The sequence below is a fragment of the Gymnogyps californianus genome, chromosome 12 (assembly GCF_018139145.2).
Source record: "Gymnogyps californianus isolate 813 chromosome 12, ASM1813914v2, whole genome shotgun sequence".
Classification (NCBI taxonomy): domain Eukaryota; kingdom Metazoa; phylum Chordata; class Aves; order Accipitriformes; family Cathartidae; genus Gymnogyps; species Gymnogyps californianus.
The window spans coordinates 16,991,456-17,002,610 of NC_059482.1; positions in this window are offsets into that span (position 1 = coordinate 16,991,456).

Here is an 11,155-nt window from a genome sequence, read left to right on the forward strand (position 1 = left end):
AATGATGACATTTTTTGCCAGTACATTTCAGTTGGGTCATTTCCTGCATTGAACCAGAGAACCTGCATTATTGGCACCCTTTCCAGAACGTATTTCTTTCCAGTGCATCATATGAAACTGTATAGTCAAATTTTGCCCGAGGGCTGCCATTCCTTCTGTGTTAAACTAGAAGGAGTTTCTGTATAAAGCGATGGTCTGCTTTATGTGACCTTTGACAGTGGGAGTGTTGGGAGAATGACATTATATGTTGTAGGGCTAGTGCTAGGTGGAGCTTCGCAGGCAGTCGTAAATTAAACAGCAGCATTTTACAAATGAGCTCCATAATGAGTAGGTGATTGGAAGATGTGCTACTGCATGCTGCAGATTAACATTCAAATAGAGAAACTATCACATAGCCCAGGAATGGCAGTAAAAGGTTAAAAGAAATATTCAATATTATCAATCATATTAAAAAAAAGAGAGAACTTCTTACAGCTGCCAAAGGAGCTTAGGAGAATTAATGTGTTTGTGTCAAAAAGACTGAGAACAAGTGAAATAGGACTACAGTGATTGCCGGAATCTTACTTGCCTGGAGAGATAACATTGGACATCCAGTTTAACTAGGCAGGTGCCAAGAATCCTCTTGCAGATGCTATGGAGCAGCTTTCAAATATAAGAATGTACAACGACCTCCATCCTCTGGTCCTCTCTATAGTTTCTGAGTTGCTCATTAAACCAGGGAAACCTCCAGTGAGGTGTGATGACCTGAAAACAGAGAGGAGCTAAAGAATCAATGTTTTAAGTAAAACAGCAATTATAAAAAGATCTACAGCTCCTTCCATGTAATCAGGTAAATTACCAGGAGTGGCGTAAAGCACCTAAATTGGAGAAGGAGTGGAGGAAGGGGGAGTGGGGGGAAAAGAAGGTCCCTTGGGAGATATCTGATAGGATGCTTAGTCTGTGTAGAGGGCAAAAGGTTAAGTGAAAATGAGATGAAGGAATGATCAGATATAGTCAGATCAGAGACAGTTAAATAAAGGAATGTGCTAACCTAAGACAAATGTGAAGAAGCATGCCTGTGCTGAGTGTGTTGGTGTAGCTGTTCTTCAGCAGTTCTGAACCACAGAGGGGGAATTCCCAGTTCCCAATCCACATCAGTCCTAGCTGAAGCACTTTCCAGCAAAGAAACAGAAGGGATAAGGACACAGGTTTAAGATTCCTCTCTGCTACCCCAATAGTGTAAAAGGATATTGAAGTGCTTCTAATTACATCTCCACTTTTTGCTGGTCCCTTTTTACTGCTGCTGTGATATAAATCATCCTTAGTGATGAGAAAGTCAGTCATGCCTGTGCCATCTGTGGTTTTGGACAATGCAAAAGATGCTGTTTAAAGAATATGAAAACAGAAGTACTGAGAATTACTTGAAAGCTGCAAACTTTGTTGGTTGGCTAACATTCTCATGGGTCAAAGAGCTCTTGTTAGAAAGGGTTTCCATAATAACGAACAACATTTGGTTAAAAGAGGTGCATAATGTTGCAAATAAATGCTTGGGGCACAGTCTATATAAAACTTCATCAAATATTTTGGTAAATTTCCATACTTAGCCTACTCAACAAAAATGGCCTGGGATAACAGACAGCACCAGAAAGCTCAAGAAGTATCTGTACTGACCAAGTCTGGAAATGACCACAAGAATTTTGTTCAGAAGCCTTTGGTGGCTTACAGTCGTTAAATGTTTCTAAGAACAGCCTTAAATTTCTAAACCCCATGACGAAAGTTCAAATTCTTAAATACATAATTTAGAGGTCAATACTTCTTGTGTTTCCTGAGGAGCTTAATTAACATATACAATTAGACCTGGGAATTAGGAAGCTGGAGCTTTAACTTGTCTGCTAGATGCTAATATCTGGGGAATACCCAAACTGGATTTCTGAAATTAAATTTTGGTGCTCTCAACAATTTTGGTTTTACAGCTTTTTGAGGGGAGAAATTGTTGTGTGTTCTTCACAAGGAGTTTGATTAGTCATGGAATTCACTAAATCTAGCTGAACTTCTTATCTTTAAGACTAACACAGATCCCACTTATATTTATGTCAACCCTAAGCTACAATGAAAGAAGTGTGAGTCTGTAAATGAGGAGTTTCAAATGAAAGAGGTGGTTGAAGCATTTTGACCCTATTCAGTCAAGGTCAGTTTTCCTCTGAATTATACCTGTTTCCTTGTCTAGCATTTTAGATACCTTCCAAGTGTCTATCAACAGAGTTTATAAGTGGCATTCAACAATGAAGAAGAAAGCAAGCTGCTCACAAAATTCCCCCTTTCCGCATGTGATAAAAAGCAGAGTTCCAGAGGAAGAGACAAAAGAGTGTTTGGGTCCCAGTCGTATATGCCTATGGGAAAGGAGCGGTGAAAAGAGGCCAACAGCTCCGGGAAACAGGGATGGGAGGGAAGAGCACAAATGAGCTTTATGAGCTAGCAAATGATGGATGGCTAAATGCCAATTGAGAGCAATACATACAATTGACTTTGCATTGTTGCGATTATTAAAGGTTATTTTACTTTTAATTTTTTGTGGTAGATGTTCTTACTCCTTCCTTACAGAAACCCTTGATTTGCACTTGCTAGATACTTAGATGCACTTGTCATACCCAAAAGGTGATTTCAGTTCTCGGATGCCAGGAAACCTTTCCACTGATCAAAACACAGCTGTACAGGCTTGCTTGATCTGTTAATGGGTGCCACAACTCTGGGGTATGTCTGTCTATACCTGTGAAAATAGATATAATTAATATAACAGATATCATATGTATATGCAAATCCAGATGATAAAATGACTTATAGTAAGTCAAGGTTTTCATTTGCCAAACCAAATCAAGATATCTGAATCACTTCATCAAGCATATACAATCTGCACTTGGACTACTGCTGCTGCAGTGACATCAGCATGCTCTTAATCTATTTTATTTTACATTGAGATTGTTTTCTAATGAAAGATCTTAAGAAACACAATTTTTAAAACATACTTTAATTAGCTTTTTCCAGGCTGTCACGTCTCTGCAGCCTTTAAAAAGCTCTTTGTATTATTTCCCACAAGTTGCTTGGACATACGATGTCAGACCACAGGACTACATGAATTGCCATTCAGTGGACACTGATCCTAGATATTAAAACAATGAATGAGCAACTTTCTATCTGTTTTATATAAAATGCTTTCAGTGTAAGACAGGGAATAGAATATTTTCTTATAGATAACCTTTTTATCTATTACAGAAATGCATGCCATCCCCTTTACTAACAAATAACAGAGAGAGGCAGTATCTTCAGTATGCTTTATTATATTAATATATTTTGTATTACAATTTTATCTTCTTCACTTTGACATTTATTTCTCCTTTAATGAGTCAAAATGCCTAGCCAAGAGCTCTTGACTTTAAGCACATTCTTAACATCAGCATATTAACTGTCACATTCAGGCTAATAGGCTTAACTTATCTGCTTGAGATCTTCATCAAACAAGACCTAACCCCCCCCGATTTTAAAAAATTGATGTAAATGGAAACTTTCACTTTAGTGGCACTGGAAAGACAATAATGCTGCTTCATCATCATCATAATACGAACATTCAGTATTATGGTTTTGCTCCCAGATATCTTTATCTGTGATAAGTGTCTCTTCTTGTAATAGAAGATACTGAACAAGAAGTAGTTTAACAGAGATTTTGAAGTCTTGATTTGCAACAGTTAGTCCATTCTGAACCCTTCATTTTATTTCCTTTAGTATTGTGAGGGCAAACAATTGTTGTAGCTTTCATCATGAGCTCAAGCATTACATTTTAGCAGATCAAGCTTAAGTGCATGCAGATGGGTGTAACATCAATTTTTTTTAAGGATATTACAAAGACAACTGTAAGCAAATTAATGCAAAACAAGAGAGCATTTTTTCATAATCTTGGGTAATCAAAGGTAGTTTCAAAGGACCTCAGGTTCCTCTCAGGAATCTAGATGAAACAATTGCAGGTTTTGAATATTTTTGAATTCTGACTCTTAAATCACATTAGCATGAATCACATTATCAATGCAAGCGAAATCATAAATGAAAATATACAGCGGATGTGATTTATTTTTAAGAACAATTTTAGAATCAGATTCCTCATTAATTATGACTATTTTAATAGAAGGAGATAAAACAATCTACCTGGCATTTAGACAAAAGTCCCATTCTTTTTCTCCCTCTTAATCCAAAACAACTCTGCAGGATTTGGGGTATCTGAAAAAACAATGGTGATAGATTTTCCGTATATACCCTTTTTTTTTCCTACTAAAGAGTGGTACATACAGTGGTTGAAATTCTCTGTGGATTTGATCTTTGCTCATAGATGGCTGAAGGGCTATTTCTACCTTTCTCAGTGACACTGGGTCAGAGCTCACTGCTCACAGGATTATGTCTTGGTAGGTCAGAAGTACTTCTCAATGTCAAGGAAACTGAATGCACTCTTGAAGATTGGGTCCACCAAAGTGTTTCTATATTCAAGCTGTCTTTCAGTGGTTATGGTATTTCTGACTTCTTACTCTCTTCTTGTGAAACTGGGAGATAGTGTTTGTTTGCTTCCTTGTTTGCATGTATGAGGAAGTGAGAGAAAAGATATAAATTCTTTTAAGGATGAACGCCACATGAGATAATTCCATCTGCCTGCCTGATATGGCATTTTCAACTCAATTTCTCAGTTTCTCCTGATGAATAATCCAGCTTTTCCCAGTAACATGCACTGTTTAAGTGCTGGACGTATGCTGCAATAACAACAATTACAAATAATTACTCTAATGGGGTGAATGAATAATGCCAATTAGTTGGTGTGATGATGTTTCCGTGATGAACTCCAGCTTTATGGAGTGGTTAATTTTTAAGCCTAAAAGCTTTCTGATATCCTTTGTCAGGCAACAATGTGACTTGACCACCTCAATTAATAAATCTCTCGCACCAGATGCATATAGTCACGGACTGTGCTCTTACTTAAGTCAAGATTTCAATCAACACCTAGTGCAGAACTAAGTTTAGGCTTAACTGTAAATGCTTAGATATAATAAAGCAGATTTCTTGATGAATACTTCTGAAATAATTTCATTACCTATTTCCTGAGGCTACTTTAAAAGAATACAAGTGTTGGTGTTGGTGTGCACATGTACTTTGTTACATATTGTCAAATCAAACCATGATTCAGGACAACACTTCAGCCTGTTGTTAACTCCAGGCTTATTAACCTCAGTCATCAAATACAATGGACTTACAGACATGCCTAAACTTAAGCTTAAGTTACATTCAGAATAGAAATGCTTTACTGAACTGAGAGTTAAACTGAGGCATGCTCTTGTTCAACCACAGAGGATGGAGCTTCTTGCTGAAGGAATATGTAGGTGAAAACAGCTCTGTGCAAGAGACTAAAATATCTGGTGTCATAATAGTACTTCTGGAACTGAATATCTATGAACCTAATTCTTAATGCTTTTGCATTAAACTGTTCCTCCCAGCACTGTAATAGGTATTACAGTAATACTGAACAATAGAAATTAATTAGTATGATTTTAAAAAGCTTTACATGTGTTTAAAATTTAAACCATATCACACCAGTGATACTAGTAATTTTGAAGGCACTTTGTGCTTCTCACCCTTCCCCTGCTAAGACCAACAGTTCAATCAACCAACCGACCGATTATTTTTTTTGCATTTTGTGTGTGATTTTGTTCCTTTCTGCACCACATCTTGACCGTAGAGAGAAAGTAATTCAAGAATCATGCAGCAGATCATCAGTAAACTTTTCAGGTCTGCTGAAACAAAAGCCACAGGTCCACTGAAATAAACAACAGGTATCAATGAGTTTATGATGATTCACATACATCTGCACCATATTCTGTCAGAAGGGATGGATGGTCTTCATCCACTCTGGTACAGAAATCAGACACATCAAAATGAAATCTGGGCTTACCTCACAATTTACTGCCACACTTTCCGCCCTGCAGCTGACCTGTGATAACCCCTTGCTCGCAGATAGGGAGAGGAAGCTGGAGGCAGTAATGATCCAGAAGTCTTCCAGACCTCACGAGCAGTGCTTCCACGGTCAAAGACTTTCAGCGAGAGAGATCAGTGCTTTGTTTAATTAGGGACTTAAAACACAAAAATTACTTGGGAAGTCTCAAGTCAAAAGGATGGTGACTGGTTTTGTAAAACTCCTGCCTGGGTCACCAAATACAACCACCAAGTGACCAGAGGTCTTCACTGGATATTAACTCACTAAGATGTTTTTCCACGCACATGTAATGCTTCTTGTAACCCATGAATTGTTTTCTCAAAGAGCACTCTTATCAGCCATTAGCACACTTGGTCGGAGCTGGAGGCCTAGCTGTAAAACAGCGCTTTCACAATGTTGTACACTTGTTCCTCCTGCCTGATGTCTCTGTTACAGGCAGTTCAGTGCAGCCGCTAGAGCTTACAACTTTCTCCTTTGCTTGGAGAGCTTCTTCACTAATGTTTAAGCAATACTGATATCACTGCTAGAGTATGTCAGTCACTAACATCTTGGAAACAGAGGAGGAAAAGAGAGAGACTTAAAATGCCCAGATGACATAGTAACAATATGAAAATTCTTATCGCCTTTTGACAAAAGGCTATAGTAGCTCAGAAATGAAAAGGGTCTTACAGCTCCATTGATTTGGTACCTCAATGGAGTTACGCTACTATATGTGGTGTCCTGGAGTATTAAAAAAAAGGAATCAGACTGGTAACTTCTAGTTAAATAGTGATAGTTAGGTCAGAGAATAGAACCCTGTATGTACCTCAGCAAGTCAAAATTTTACACAGTTGATACACACCGTATAAAATACCATTTTTTTAAGATTTTTTTGTTTTGCTTTCAGACTCATATTTCAAAATATTTGACAGGTTCCCAAACTTGCTTGTAAAAATCCCCAAGTCACGAGCCAGTCGGATAAAAATCTGTTCATTGTAAAAAGGGAAGGGGGTAGGGTGGGGAAGGAAAGGTTTGTTGATAAGTTTGCTACGCTATTAAAATGTTTAACCACAGCCTGGAGCTCAAATCAGCATTCATGTGAAGTTCCTATTTATTAGAGTATATGAAAAGTCTTCAGCAAAACTAGATCTTGTTTTTGAAGGAGATGCACCCCAGTAATTAAGGTGTAAGACTAGATCCATTTCTTAGGAATACAGAAATGCAAGTGATAAAAACAGTCTGAAACTATGCTTCGTGCCATTTAAAGTTTCTTGAGAACATACTCCTATTCGAAATAAGCAATAAAATAACACAGGAGAAAATGGACACGGGAGAAATCACAAAGGCATTTGTCAGGATGAATCTAGGACCACACTGACTTGTCTAAGTCTATATAAAGAAAATGGCCTGCAAGTCACTCTGAAAGCGATGGGAACCCATGCTTCAAACACGTCTTGAAAGAATGTCGGAAATCTCGTTCCTCTTTTGGCTGCGGTTACAGATGCTTTCTCCAGACAGTGGGCTTACTAGTTTCAATTGTCTGGACTACTCAAAAATACATTTTCCCCTGGAAGATAGTCTGCATATGTTTACAATAAACATTAACAAAATCAAATGACTTTCACTTCAGGATAAATACTTTCAAGTAAGTCTGTTAGAGACACTTATAGTAAATTGCTATTAATTAGTTTTTCCAATCTACTTAGGTTGTACTAATGAACACAATCACTTCTAACATATTTATATGCAGGATAAATCCTGCCTTTCTCTATATGCCTGTGAAAGGCCCAAGGTAAAATGGAGATATTCTGCTGCAGGAACACATGGGAGCCACTTCAGGACAGGTGAACGATCCTGCTGGTTTTCTGTGTCTCTGAACTCTGCTGGTTGAGGAACAACCAGGAGAAGCTGTCTGCACTCACTGCCAGACAGCTGCCCTGGTGCCTGGGCTTGAGTGGGGCAAATTCTGCAGCTTTCTGGCCACAAAATATATACGTTACATAACATGGAAACTCTCAGCTCTGCAAAGCCAATGAAACCACATTTTCCTATAACCATTACTTCCCCTTTTTGCACGTTACCCACTTGTAATGGCTTGTTGTAAATTATACGATAGTATCTCTCAAGATGGGAACTTCTTTTCTTATGCTTGTGAACATAACCCAACACCAAGAGGTCACCAGCCCTGATGGGACATTTCAGGGCATTACTGGAAGGACAGCAGTCATACTAAAACCTCTCAGCTCCCTTCTGCTAAGCCAAAATATGGAACAGAAGTAAGAATTAGAATTATGTCTATACCACAATTTAAAAAACAATTATGTTACCTTCAGCAATTTGAAGTTGGTTACTGGAAAATCCCTAGATACACCAGAGCAAAGCTCCTGGTAATTTGCTTCACCAAGTCCTAAATAGTACTGAAATGCAATCCAATTATTTTTAGAAATTATCTGCTCTATTTTTGTGTAATTTTTCTTAACAGCTCTGAATACCTAAAGAAGTACTGCAGCAGACCATAAGGCCTAGATCTAGCTGAGAAACCTGCATGCATCACATAAAGCGTATGATTCCACAACTCATTAAGTCTAATTTATGGCATATGTAATTAAGCACCTTTGAATTGAACCCAGGTCTCCAGAGATAATAACACTTAGAACTTATATAGGGCTTTTCATCTTCAAAGTGCTTTACAAACATTAACTAATTAACAACATAATAAGACATGAAAGGCCAATGTACTTACCCATAGTGCTGCATAGCCTCTGTATAATTCAGATTTTGATGTTTTTCAATGCAAGATCCAATCTGGGTGCACAGGGAGGATTTACTTGTGGTCCCCTTAACAATCAGAAAGCATGACTTTGTACATATCATATATCTGAATTCCCAGAGTACTTCCCTTCTCTGCTATTTATTGCTGAGTCAGAAGAAACAGCTCCCCAAAGTGAAGGAAGATATGGAAAAGAGCAGCTCACAGCAGTCTGTGAAGGTGTTTTGAGTTTCCTGGGCTTTGGAGCCAGAGTAACGGGGCCTAATGCAGGAAGGAGTTCCCGGAGAATTCACTGCACAACATTTCTGGTACCACCTAAGTCCATATCCTTCCCAAGGTAAATCTAATAATAATTACACAAAGTCTCTAGGGACTGGCTGAACTATCAGGGAGAAGACCTTATTTCAGCTCAAATACATTTTCCTGGTAAAACCTACAATGTTTTCTTGCTTCTCTCTGCTATTCTGAAAAGTCTGAAGTATCTAGCCAGTTTGTTAGTTTGGTGGTTTTTTTTTTTTATTGCTTGGTCTAATTTACACACAAGCCTCTTGAGACAGCGTACATTTGCCTTATTATCTCAATGAATGTTTTCTTGGTGATAGCAATGTTGCAGATGTTATACCACGTTACTTGAATCCCTCCTGAACGTTACTAATACAGAAAGATGAAGGATAAAATAAAAGGGGAGCAAATAAGATGGACAGTTTTAGTGACCAGTCCTTCAGACATCAGCCTGTTTCAGTGATCATTTTCATGAGCTCAGAATGTTGACCATTGTCTGTGCGTATGCTGTGTTTAAGCATCACCTGTCCACCCGCTAAAAAGATAATGGATATCATGGCAGTATCTCTTGTCTCTCTCCAACGTCTGCCTTCGTCCCCTTGGGGATTCTACTGTGCACCAAAAATTGAGAATTTGGAGACCAGTGGAAAAATATACCAAGCACGTAAGAGAGAACTATGCATATGTACCTCCCTAACTCTGCACGTTAAAAAATCTCAGAAACAAATGCAAATGACTCAACGGTAGTGGTACAGGCGGAGCCCCATGAGAAATTAAAGAAAATGAGACATACCATGGACCAGAAAACAAAATGTATGTGGAACCAGCAGGCTTTTGTGCTTCCCCACAGATAAGCAGTCCAGAACAAATCCTGAAAGGTAGCAATCTCACAGTAGTAATGCCTACAAGAGATCCTATGATAAACATAGGGTCAATCAAAGGTGTTACAATTTTCAATGCAAATGTAGAATAGAACTGTCAAAATGTTTTATCCCTAAAGTGTGAATGGTAACCTTCCTATACTCATTATATAGCAGTATATTGTAATTTGCCTGGAGCAGAGTCGAATAAAGCAACCATCACAAACACAATCAAATGGATATTTGAAAGTACTGCTCTTCACAATAACTGTGTGTCTGAGCAAAGCTTCAAATGTTGATCAATTGATTACCAAAATCAAAGAATACATTTCCCAAATGAGCTTCTACAAAGCACTCAGCACCAGAGAAAACAGCATAAAGCTCCACAGAACAGCAGTCTTCTCTAAAATATTTACAAACGCAACTTTTTACTGCTTTCCTCATTTATAGCTTAGATCTGAACAGATCTAGAGTGAAGAATAAAGCACTTCTGATGAATCAATGGTTTGATTCAGTTTCAGCGTGGCAAATTCAGTTAAACAAAGATGGAAAACAGTTGGAAATGATCCAAAGGTATACTTTAAATCATGGCAAATCACAGTCTCTCTGGTACAATCACTCAAATGACTTTTGAACCTTTAATAAACAAAATTATGACAAAACATATAAAATGCTCTCTAATTGCAAACCATGTGTGAACATTCGTATTTCATAAGGCACAGCTCTTAATTTTTTTTTCCTTAGAAATAAGACAGATCTATTCACACATGTCCCTTTGGAATTTTCTTTCCTCACAACATTGCCTGTAAGAGGAGTACTATATGTCCTTATAAGGGTATATAAAGGTGAGATGCTCGGCCTGTTTTTGAGCTTGTCTCAGGCAGTTACTATTTGCTCAGCAGAGGCCTCTGTTGAGCTAACCACAGCTGACGAGCACTCATGGGTATTCTCCAGCTCCTCCCCACACTGGGACAGCTATTATTGAGAATGACTAAATATTAACCATAACTACTAGTGTTCTGTCCATCTGCCATCTCCAGTGAGTTGGTTTCTGCTGCTGTCGTGATGCTGTACTTCTATTGTTTCCTTTTTCATAAATGGGTCCCTCTGTCAGTCAGCTTCAGAGAATGACTGCCCACCAAATAGACCCGGTTTTCACTTAGTGACTTTAATCTGAAAAAACAGGATGAAAAAAGGAAAACTAACTTTCAACCTGAAACGAACCTATTACTTACATGAGCTTCCTTACATTTTATCCTCCTT